The sequence below is a fragment of the Desmodus rotundus genome, chromosome 13 (assembly GCF_022682495.2).
Source record: "Desmodus rotundus isolate HL8 chromosome 13, HLdesRot8A.1, whole genome shotgun sequence".
NCBI lineage: Eukaryota > Metazoa > Chordata > Mammalia > Chiroptera > Phyllostomidae > Desmodus > Desmodus rotundus.
The window spans coordinates 26,028,616-26,040,276 of record NC_071399.1 but is presented as its reverse complement, the minus strand read 5'-3'; the positions used below and the strand labels follow the sequence as shown (position 1 = coordinate 26,040,276).

Below are 11,661 nucleotides of genomic sequence, written 5' to 3'. Positions count from 1 at the left end.
ACTCTTTAAAAAGGATGGAGGGTTCAACATTGTACTATTAAATTTTACTTTTATCTTTACGCTACCTAATTTGAACAACATGTGTGAAACATTATTTTGGAAAAGAATACTTTTATTTAAGTATTTGGCTAGAATCTTTGATCAAATCTGACTTACCACGCTGTTCTTTAACATATGTCTAAAAAAAGACAGAGAATTATGCACCTGAAACAGATTTTAAAATAGTTTATATTTGCACATAAGTTCTGTCACATTATTCAGCACCACCAAAGTAAAATTCTCGAATCTTTCACCGAAAATGAAAAACCCTTCTGTCACCTGTTCCCAGGAAAAAACTGATTGTTCTACAAAATCAGGTAATTTAATCCAATATGAAGTGTGAAATGCGGCCTTTCCAGGTTGAGAATTCATCGAGTAAAGACCGTTCTAGGATATTGCAGGAATGAAGAAAACGAGAAGACCAAGCAGAATGACTACCGCAGATAGCTGGTAAAAGCTCCAGGGAATCTCACTGATGAATGTGCCAGTGACTTGGGGCAAAGAAAGTTTATCCACATCTACTAGTTTTATGTTTTCCCACTGACTGGTATCAAAGTTCTTCATTAAAGGGCTCATGGGCAAATTAGAGGGAGGTAAAGGAGTTTCCTTGAGCACTCTTATTCTTTCCCTGAACTCCTGCATCTGTTGCAGAAACGGGATGGGTTCCGACAGGTCCTTGAAGGCCTCAGCCAAGTTAGAGACCGCCTGTTGCTCCTGCAAGATGGCGGTGAGTTTGTGGATCTCTGGGTCACAGGCCTGCATAACCGCAAGTTTCACAGTCTGCAAGTCAGACAGGATTTCATTCTTCTTTTGATCTAATGAGTCTTGCAAGTTCTCAAAAAACTCCTTCACTCTATTTGAGTCTTTCGTCAGTAACTGTAAATATTTCCTCTTGTTAGTTTTCAAGGTATTCAAGCGAGAAAGAGCACCTCCCTGACGCCAGGTCTCGAAGCTCTGCAGGAGGGACGGAAAGGCCGCCCTTTCCTCGGCGTAGGCATCTTCAACCGCACAGAAGACGTGTTTGGTGTGGCCCCCATGGGTAGCACAGATTCCACAAATCAGCTGCGTGTCAGTCAGGCAGAAAATGTTGAGAGGCTGCCCCAAGTGTGCTTTGCACGCTGGCATTTTGGGAGAGATGTTGATCTTGTTATACTTCTCCACAAGACCCTTCCGGGGGTGAGTAACCCGCAGGCTACTGACTCCAGAAGCTGAAGTCTCCTTCCGGCAGGAGGGGCGCTTGAGTGGAGATAACCTCCACAGTGAATTCCGCGCATTCCCAAGATCCCGTCTAAGCATTTTTTTTTTGCAAAAGTTGTGCAAGGCAAGGCTCCAGGATCATCAAACAGGCTGCCACGAATTGGGCACTAAGATCTTCTTCAAGCCTCTTCATCACACCCTCTGTCCGTGCAAGCAGGTGTAGTCGGCAGGGTTACTTTCTCCCAGAGCAAAGGAACTTGTCCCCCCATCCTGCCCACGTTGTGACTGACAAAGGAGGCCGCTTTCCCGGGGAGAGGGAGTGGGTGAGGGGAGGCACGAGCTCTTCCGGTGTCTCCAACCGCCACAGGCCGCCGTGAGCCTGGAAGTGCGGAGGGTTCCCTGCTGCTCCTGGGGCTGGGGCGGGGCGGGGGTGGGGGTGGGTGGGGCGGGGCTGGGGCGGGGACTAGGGTGGGGAGGGGCGGGGACTAGGGTGGGGAGGGGCGGGGACAGGGTGGGGAGGGGCGGGGACAGGGTTGGGGGCGAGCCCACAAAGCGCAGGGCCAAGCTCCAGGAGACAGGAAGTAGGGGGACTTCTGGGTTTCTATTAAGTTATCCACTATCTATTGCACTCTCTCTCTTCTTTTTATCATCTCCTGGAATACCAATTAGAAGTATTTTATTTTAAAAATTTGTTTTATTGTTGTTCAATTACGGTTGTCCCCAATTTTCCTTCATTGCTCTCGCCCGCCCTGCCCATGCCCCTCCCACGTTCAACGCTAACCTCTCGGGTCCACCCTTGTCCTTGTCCACGGGTCCTTTATACCTTGATTTACTTGATTTAACCGTTCCCCTTCCTTCCCCGCAGTTAGAAGTATTTTCGACCTTCTTTATCTTCCTTGTCTCTTAATAGCTCTCATATTTTCTGTTTGTCTCCGTGGAAGCTAAAAAAGTACTTTTCCTCCCACTCTCTAAATTCTTCTAGCTAGGCTAGTAATCAAATTAACAGAGGCAGATTAACAGGAGAAAACCAAATTTTAAAATATGTGCATGGGGATTTCACATAAACTTAAAAACTCCAGACGGTAAGGCAATAATGGGTATATATGACATTTTGGACAAAGGAGAAAGACTGGGGAGGCAATGGGGTCCTAGATTACCAAAGTGAGAATGGTGATTTAGATTTATAGATAGTTAAGAAAGAATGGAACACACATGGCAGAAAAATCCTTGCTAGGCCACCCAGAAACTTTGGGACACAGGGTATCTAGCCCTTCTATTTACCATACTTAATTCAGATTAGGCTAGGGTACATCCTAAGATACCTTTCTGAAGCAAGTTTTTCTATTTTCATCTTTTGGGAAGGAAAGCGAGAAAGGTCAAAGGTTCTTTCTGAATCTTTTGTTTCTTAATAAACATCTTAATATCAATATTGGTTCCCTTCATCTTTCTGTGGTACATTCTAATTATTTTTTCAAATCATTATTTTATTATGCCTCATTCCATTATATCTAAGCCATACATGTAGTTCCTAATTTCAATTAGTATATTGTTCTTTTCTAGAAGTTCTATTTATTCTTTCTCATAGCTATCAGATTATTTTGACCATCTCTTGTTCTTTCATCATATTTACGATAACCTCTTTTCTTTCCTTTTTTTTATTTTTTTAAGTTTTTTATTTTTTTAATATTTTATTTATTTATTTTTAGAGAGAGGGAAAGAAACATTAGTGTGTGGTTGCCTCTTGCAAGCCCCCTACTGGGGACCTGGCCTGCAACCCAGGCATGTGCCCTGACTGGGAATTGAACTGGCGACCCTTTGGTTTGCAGGCCAGCACTCAACCCACTGAGCCACACCAGCCAGGGCTCTTTTCTTTCTTTTTAAGCATATGAAATATATTAGAGAATCTGTATCTGATAAACACTCTAATAACTAAAACTTTGTAAGTTTTATTCTATAGTTTATTATTTCTTTGTCCTCTTACCCAAGGTGGCTTATTTCCTTACGTGTCTGTGATTTTTGAAAACTATTCTTTATATTACTTAAAATGTTATCTGTGGGGAATTTTTTGAGGAGTAGACCTCAAAAGTGTGCATACAAAAAAAATGCTTTGCTTCTTTCAGATGCCTGAGGGGAGGATGCAGGTGCCAGCTTGTGTGCTCTGTGCATTTTAAACTGAATGTTTTTGGGGGGTTCCCTGTGTCACTGAGATAGGGTGAACTCCAGCCCCAAATCCAAGTCCTGTCTTTATGTGCATGAGAGGGTGTCAATGTAAGAAACATTCAAACCTGCAGAGAATTTTTGTGAGTTTATTTGAGCCAAACTGATGACAATTGCCAGGAAGCAAAATCTCAAGGGATTGGGAAATACTCCAGAGAATGGCAGTTTAGCACCTTAATTTACACATTAAAATCAAAGGAGGAGACAAAAGGGAGTTACATGAAATCTATTGGGGATAGATTAAGGGGGTGGGAGGAAGCAAAGGCGGGTGTTTGAGGACCTCTGGGATTGGATGAAAAGTAAAATGATAGACACTTTTACCCAGGTGGGTACAGGATAGTTAATAGTCAACAATTAACATCATCACAATAACAGTGAGGGCTTTGGGGTCTCCCCCTGGTGTGGTGTCTTTGCTTTGAAGGGTCTGGAAAAAGGAAATTTGGCATTCCAAAGGTATGTTATCATACATGCAAAAAGACAACAGACGGGCTCAGGTAAGGTAAAGGCTGACCTTTGTTAGGGAAAAATACTGGCCTAGCACATGACTACACACCATGAACTGCTTTTAGTTGGGAAGTTTTAATTTCAGACCGTCCTATGTAGTTACTTTAGGCCTCTGAGTTTTAAGGCTGCCACGTAGGCCTCCCTCGAGCGTGTCAGGTTTCCTAAGTGACCCCTTTTCTTCCACAAGGGGGTGAGGGCCATGCAGAGCTTGTCTCCCCTCACTCCACTACCAGGGACCAACAGATGGTACTTTAGGGCACATGTGAGCTGCACACATGAGCATGCTTACCTCTCTGAGTTGACCTGCCAACCTATGTTAATTTGGGGGCCTCTTTTGTGTGTGTGTGTGTGTGTGCTGTGTATGTGTTGTTTGCTTGTTTTCGTCTTTGAGGATTTTCCTTTCTTTTCCTGCCAGTTCAGCCATGCACTAACATGGTTTTTGTCTTTGTGTTGAAGGTGTAACCATGCAAACTGGGGCCCAGCCACCTGGTGCCTTGAGTCTACATGACCCAATAGTTAGTGTTGGAAGAAATGGGTTTTTATTAACAGGGTTCCACCCCTGGGGGCACTGGGAGCACTCCTGTTCAGAGCCCTGTTCTCCCACGAGACGAAGAACTTCCCTTGCTCCCCCCAAAGCTACACGCCAAAACCATGCCCAGAGGCTCCCCATTTCCTTATCTGTCCATCAGCCAGTCACGCAAATGGTTCTCCATCCTCTCTGGAATGTGCACTGATGGGTCTCAGAGTCGCCATCCTCTCGCAGCAGCTGTCTCCTTCAGGATCTGGGATGCACTGTTCTCAGTCTCCATGTAGCAGTTCAGGAAACCTTGTGCGGTGTTACACTGTCCCAGAGGGTGGAGCCAGGGAGGCACATGTTCCAGCATGGGACTGTGCCTTTAGGAGTGGGCTCCCATCTTCTGCAGTGTCTGAGCCCCTGGTGGGCCCTGCATCTCCTGGTCCCACACGTACTCCTGCCCGTGCACGCAGCAGGGCCAGAAGCCCAGAATGTCCAGATGCCAAAAACCCAAAGCGGGGTGGGGAGCTTGCAACAAGTTCTAAAGTCCTGTACCAAGAGCCCTCGTACCAAGAGAGTGACTTCTCTGTCCATACTTCAGGAAAGCAGAATTCTGCAGCTCAGCATTGCAGGTCACAGTTCAGCTCCAAGCATCTCTCATGTGTCTGTGCTTGGCCCAGAGGTCCCACAGCTTTGTCAGCTCTGTCACCATCTTCTACAGGCAGATCTCCAGGCAGACTTCCAGGCAGACAAACCACATGGCAGACTTCCCTTCTGACCTCCAGGCCGACCTCCCTACTTTGTAGCAGCCTGCTCTAGTTTTTTTTTGTTTTTTTTTTTTTTAGGATTTTATTTATTTTTAGAGAGAGGGGAAGGAAGGGAGAAAGAGGGAGAGAAACATTAATGCATGGTTGCGCCCTACTGGGGATCTGGCCTGCAATCCAGGCATGTGTCCTGACTGGAAATCAAACCTGTGACCCTTTGGTTTGCCGGCCGGCGCTCAATCCACTGAGCCACACCAGCCAGGGCAGCTCGCTCTAATTTAAATGCTCAGCTCAGAACTTCCTGTGTGATCTAACATCAGCTCTTCCTAAGGTGCATTAGTGTCTGCCATTTTTGTCAGCTCCCCAGTATCTTTGACCCTCTTCGAGCTGCCATCTTTATTCAGGGCAAGAGTTCCCAGTGATGCACGGGCATCCAGGGAAGGCATCCTGGGAAGGCACCCAGGGAAGGCATCCATACCCTTCAGCTCCGCAGGCCCTGTATGAGCTTCCCCTCCTGGCTATGTCACGAGTCACTCTGCCGAGTGCGTGTTCTCACAGTCACGTATACAGTTTTGCAGCTTCCACAGATCTTCCCTTCAGCAAGGCACAGCTGTTAGCCTGCCTTTGCTATGTAATGTGTCTTAAACGCTGTACTTGCCATTGTGTGGACACCCATCTCTGCCCCCCATCCTGCCTGAAGGCAGGATTGTGGGGGTGTTTCCCTATTATCAGGTGACCCATGCTCTGCACCCTGTACAAAGGGACCAAAGTTTTGCCATCCTGAAGCTGCTTTTTGGGATACTGACTTTAAGCTGTTTATTAAGAAACAAAGACTCTGGGCGTCTGCTTAGTGGGTGGAGGGATCAAGGAAAAAGGACTCATGGACGTGGACAACAGTGTGGTGGTTTTAGGGCAGAGGAGGGTATAAGGGGGATAGATGGTAATGGAAAAAATACAATAAAAAATAAAAATAAATTAAAAAAAAGAAACAAGGACTCAGAAAGAAACTTTGACCCTTCTCCTTCCTGGCTAAGAGATTCAGACGGAAATACCCACTCCAGGAAGGGAATCTTAGGATGTCCACCCTAGCCTAATTTGAATGTAGTATGGTAAATAGGAGGGCTTCTGGCTAGGGTCTGTAAGCCAAACACCCCTGTGTCCCATTGTTCCTGAGTTACCTAGCAAGAAATCTCCTGCCATGTGTTTTATGGTCCTCCTCACCTACCTGCAAATTGCCCATTCTCACGTCTGACATCTAATACCCTGTTCCCTCCACCATTTTCTCTTATGTCCAAAATGTCATACATACCCAATGTTGCCTCACTGTCTTTGGAATGTTCATGCTAATGTGAATTTCCCATGTACCTGTTGAAAATTTGATTTTGTCTTGTTAATCTGCCTCTTAATTTATTAGCCCAGCTAGAAGAACTTAGAGGGTGAGAGGAAAAGTATTATTTTTACGTATATATTTTTTTAGCCCCCACAGCATTTTTAATCCTGTTTTTAAGTGTTCTGTCCTCAAAGCTTTTAAGTACTTCCCTTGTGTTATAGTGCTAGAAAGAAAAGTCCTGTACGTACTTTATTTTTATAGATTTTTTTAGACTCATGGTCATAGTCTGAAAAGTAGTAGAGCCTTCTGATTAAACTTTACCGAGAATATTAATTTGTCTAATTCCTCAGATCCAAGTTCTCTATTAATTATTATCCAAAGCACACCAGACTTCGCTGAAAGCACGCCTCAGGTCTCCTGGGGTAATGCTGGGATAAACAGTATTATCATCAACTTCTGAAGCGACTTCCTATAGAGAAAATTGTGCTTGAGACAGGAGTACCAGTTTGGGAGGGGTAGTGGATTGCTGTTGTTATGCCCAAGATATGGCTGAGCTGGTAATGGCTGTTATGCAGTGAAGGTGAAAAGCATCCCAAAGAGAAAAGACACAAGAAAAGAGACATTTTATTATGTTGTGAAAGACCCAGGCCTGGCCACAGAACAAGCACATGCTTTGCACTGTAATGGATTAGAAGTTATCATCTGAACTGTTTACTTAAAAATAGAAGTTCAGCCATTTGAAATACTTTCACCTAGCAGAGCTACGCAGGTTAATGATGTATTTCTGGCCCACCTTTGGGGGTGGGGGGGAAGTACCTAAAGCTGGAGACCCATGGGCCCAGGGAGTCTTATCCACAGTCCAAACAAGGTGATTTTTCTTTCTACCTAATCCTTTTCTCCAAAGGTCATTCTCGATTGTTTCTGGGAGGACTGAATAGATAAGAGCTTCTAAATGTTCTGTGAATTCCTTCAGGGAGCAAGTGGTGCTCTTTTGGCTTCTACTGTCTTACCTCCCACACATATTCCTCATCAAAATTCTTCTCTCTAGATCAGTGTTTGAGAAAGGATAGTCTAAGAAGTGTTTGGTAAAGGCTAGAGTTACTGGGAGCTGAGATCCTGGCATTTGTATTAATTTTTTTAAGTCTCCAGATAAATATTATACTCCTACAAATTTGAGAACCTTCCAGAATTTTGATGTATATGAGGATAAGAATCACTACTACTTGTCTCAGTAACCTTTCCCTCTACCCTCATACCCTACATGTAGAATAACTCTGGGAACGCTTTTCAATAAAAATAGAACATTAAACATACTGTTCAAAACATACAACAATACATTAGGCTGAACTAGACAAAATTACTGTTTTTGTAGGTCAAAACAGTTGAATAGTGGCAATTCCTTTGGTTCGACCGAATGTTTGTTGGGGAAAGTGAACAACAGTCTGACCACTTGTCTCACCTGAACTGTAAGATGTCAAGTATTGGGGGGAACTAGCCCTCTTGCTTTTGAACCTGCTGGAGAGGATATGGAAACTAATTACACATATAATTCCAGTCTCGAGAGATAAATTCCTTAAGTTTAAACTAAAATGTAAAAATCATTAAGAGCATACTGCGAGCTTGCAGAAGGTTCTAACATTTTTATAAGTCATGAAAGCTTTGGACTCAAAGAGAGCACTGGGTTTTAAAGTATTTAAAGGTCTTAAGTTAATGAACTGAATGCATTTCCATCCCTTTCAAGTCCTTGAAATATTCTATAGAAACTACTTATAATTATTAAAAATAAAAAGTCTACTACATCAACACAGAGAATAAGGGGGAAGCCAAGGCCCTTAAGTACAGTTTCCGTCTTGTTTATCCCTTGGGCAAGCTTTCCAGCGGTTTCTGTGCCCAAAGACCAAATTCGGTAGCTTATCAATCAGGTTCCTTCAAAATCATGCTCTAAGCTATCCAGTCAGTGTTCTGTCTTCACTCCTCAACCAAGAGGCCAAATTAGTCTATTTACCATCTCGAGGTACCCCTATTTTCTCACTTCTTTTTTTCTTCTGCCTGGAATGCTCTTCTATGAGTTGCTTTAGGGTTTATAGTATATATCTTTAGCTTATCACATCTACCTTCAAGTAATATTATGCAATTTCACATATAGTATCAGGATATTATGACAGTATATTTCCATCTTTTCCTCTCCTGGCCTTTGTGATATTATCATATATTTCATATTCACATATGTTATAACCTCCACAATAGATTTTTATTTTTGCTTTAAAAAGGTATCTCTTATTTTTTTAAAGTATATTTTGTTGATTATGCTACTACAGTTGTACCAGTTTTTCCCCCTTTGCCCCCATCCGCCCAGTTCCCCCCTTCCCTCCAGCAATCCCCTGCCCTTAGTTCATGTCCATGGGTCATGAATGTAAGTTCTTTGGCTTCTCCATTGCCTATACTGTTCTTAACATTCCCCCTATCTATTTTGTACCCAATTATGATTCCTATTCCTTTACCCCCAGTATCCCCCTTGCCCCTCCCAGCTGATAACCCTCCAAATGATCTCCATATCTATGATTCTATTCCTGTTCTAGTTGTTTGCTTAGTTTGTTTTGTTTTTTAGGTTCAGTTGTTGATAGTTGTGTGAGTTTATTGTCATTTTAATGTTCATAGTTTTGATCTTCTTTTTCCTATATAAGTCCCTTTAACATTTCATATAACAGTGGCTTGGTGATGATGAACTGCTTTAACTTTACCTTGTATGGGAAGCAGGCAGTCAAGGTCCCACAGGGGCATTAACAGCAGCCTGCATAACAGAGCAGCTTCAGGAGGGGGCTGCCTGAGAGGGTTACAGCTGGTGTGATCAGGACTTCCTGATTAATTGGCTCTCAGCTGTATTTGGGCTGGTGGAACTTAACCGATATGAGTTCTATCCATTATTGTCTTTACCTCACCACCCCTTAAAAAATATAAGGCTCAGGTAACATTTAAGACTGGCAAGAAAGGGAATTTGGGGGCATTATCTTGGAATTGATCTTTAATTTTTCTTCTTTGTGAACAGAGAACCTTCTGTACGGTGTAGATTCTGTGTTACTTATTGAGACTTTTTGGGGTACTAACAAGAGTCAACTTTTGCAAATGTCCCATGGGTTCTTGAAAAATAAAAGTGGGCCCTGGCCGAGTAGCTCAGTTGGTTAGAGCATTGTCCTGATATGCCAAGGTTGTGGGTTCGATCTCTGCTCAGGGCACGTACAAGAAGCAACCAACGAAAGCATCAATAAGTGGAACAACAAATCGATATTTCTCTCTCCCTTCCTCTCTCTCTCTCTAAAAAAATCAATAAAAATTATTAAAATAAATGAATAAATGTGTACATTTTCTACAACTATATTTCAACACTGATCACTGTGCCCAGAACATAGGAGGACTTACTTTGTAATTAGCAATGTTGAATTAGCCTTTGCCGATGAAACACAGCGCCTGTACGGCAACCTCAGAATCTGACTAACATTTGGTCTGTGACACACAGCTTTGTGGAGACACCTTATGTCCCCAAAATGTCTAGCTCTGTCATGTCACAGAAGCTCCCTGCAGATGGCCTTGTGGGTACCTCCCTGCAGCCCGCTGGTGGAGCTCCTCTTCCGATGCAACGTGCTGACTGCCTGCATCAGGATCTCCCTGGGAACTTTCTAAAGATGCAGTTTTCCAGGTCTCACCCAGACCTACTGAATCAGAATTTCTGAGGATGGGGCCTGGAATCTGATCTTTTAAGACTGACCCCACCCTTGCTTCTTATGCACATCTAACACTTGAGAACTACTAATCAGGAACCATCATATAAAACGCTTTTCAGCTTTTCTTCTTTGAAAGAACAAGAAATCTGTATCATTTTATGTAACAACGGTCATACTTTTGGGGCCTCCTCACTGGTCTCCAAAGTCTGTTGTACCATGGAAACGCTGCTCGCTGAAGAAGATCAATGTGAAGCAGGGTGCGGCCAAGAGGAGGGCCCCAAGAAGGGATTTGTAATGGGGTCCAGGACTCGGGGTGTCCAGGAAATATTAGAAAAATGTATATAGGATGTCCTCATCCCCACAGGCCTGAGCCAAGGGGGATGGGACACATGGAACAGGGCCATTCAGAGCTGTTTTGGGTAGCAAGAGCTTTGCAGCTAACCCCTGGCACAGTCATTTAACATATCTATAACCTTTAACTGGTTTCATGGATGTGTTAAGTAGCTGTGGCCATGCTTTGAGCCAGGGGGATGGGACCAAATTCCACCCAGGATGGGACTGGGAAGTAACTCCCCCTGGTTACAGGGCCTGCGTGAGAGCGTGGAGATGATTGGCTCCATGCCATGGGGCCACACCTGCCCAGACTTACTATGGCAGCCCAGTAAAGCTGGAAGAATACAGGGATGCTAGCAGGTGTAGCTGACTGTAGGAGGAGTCAGAAATGGGGCTGCAAAGGAAGATGGGCACTGGGATTTAAACCTAGGCCCGGCAGCCATAGGAGGAGTAGACCACGCGCAGAGACCATGCGGCTCCAAAGTAGTAGAGAGGACCACGAGGTTTTGGAGTGCTTCTTCTTGCCACGCGGCTTAGGCAGCAGGAGAGACTTTGCAGCCATAGAAAAGGGGAGAAAGGACTCTTGCTGCTGGGCCATGAGAAGGTGCCACATGGCTTTGGATTAACTGGAGATTGCAACAGCCACACAGCTGATGGTGCCGGGAGCCTGAATCACGGACTTCTACTTCTTTTCCTGAGACACGGTACCCCAGACTGGGCACAGGGAGAGGGAAGGACTGTGCATCTGTGGGTATTCTAGAGGACTTTAGTATCTTATTGAAGACATTAGGCCATTACTCTAAGTCTGTGTAACTTTTAAATAAACAATTCCTTTCCTTTTCACCAGTCTCTGGCATTGAGAGACGTCTTTCCTCTGGCGGCGGGCATTTCGAACCTAGCAGGTGGGCGTGGGGGAAGGAACCTCCAGAGACAGAAAGGGGGAATCCTTTCTGTAATAATTTATCGTGAAGGAACCACCCCCCCCTCTGCTCTGTAACAAATGTACATTGTTCCCACAGCACTTCCGCAGCTGCTAGCTTATAC

The 11,661-nt window shown here is 44.2% G+C and overlaps 1 pseudogene; it reads right to left on the bottom strand.

Annotated features, from left to right (window-relative positions):
- Window positions 1-216: 216 nt before the first annotated feature.
- Window positions 217-1,429, bottom strand: LOC112321448 (E3 ubiquitin-protein ligase TRIM13-like; annotated as a pseudogene).
- Window positions 1,430-11,661: the final 10,232 nt, after the last annotated feature.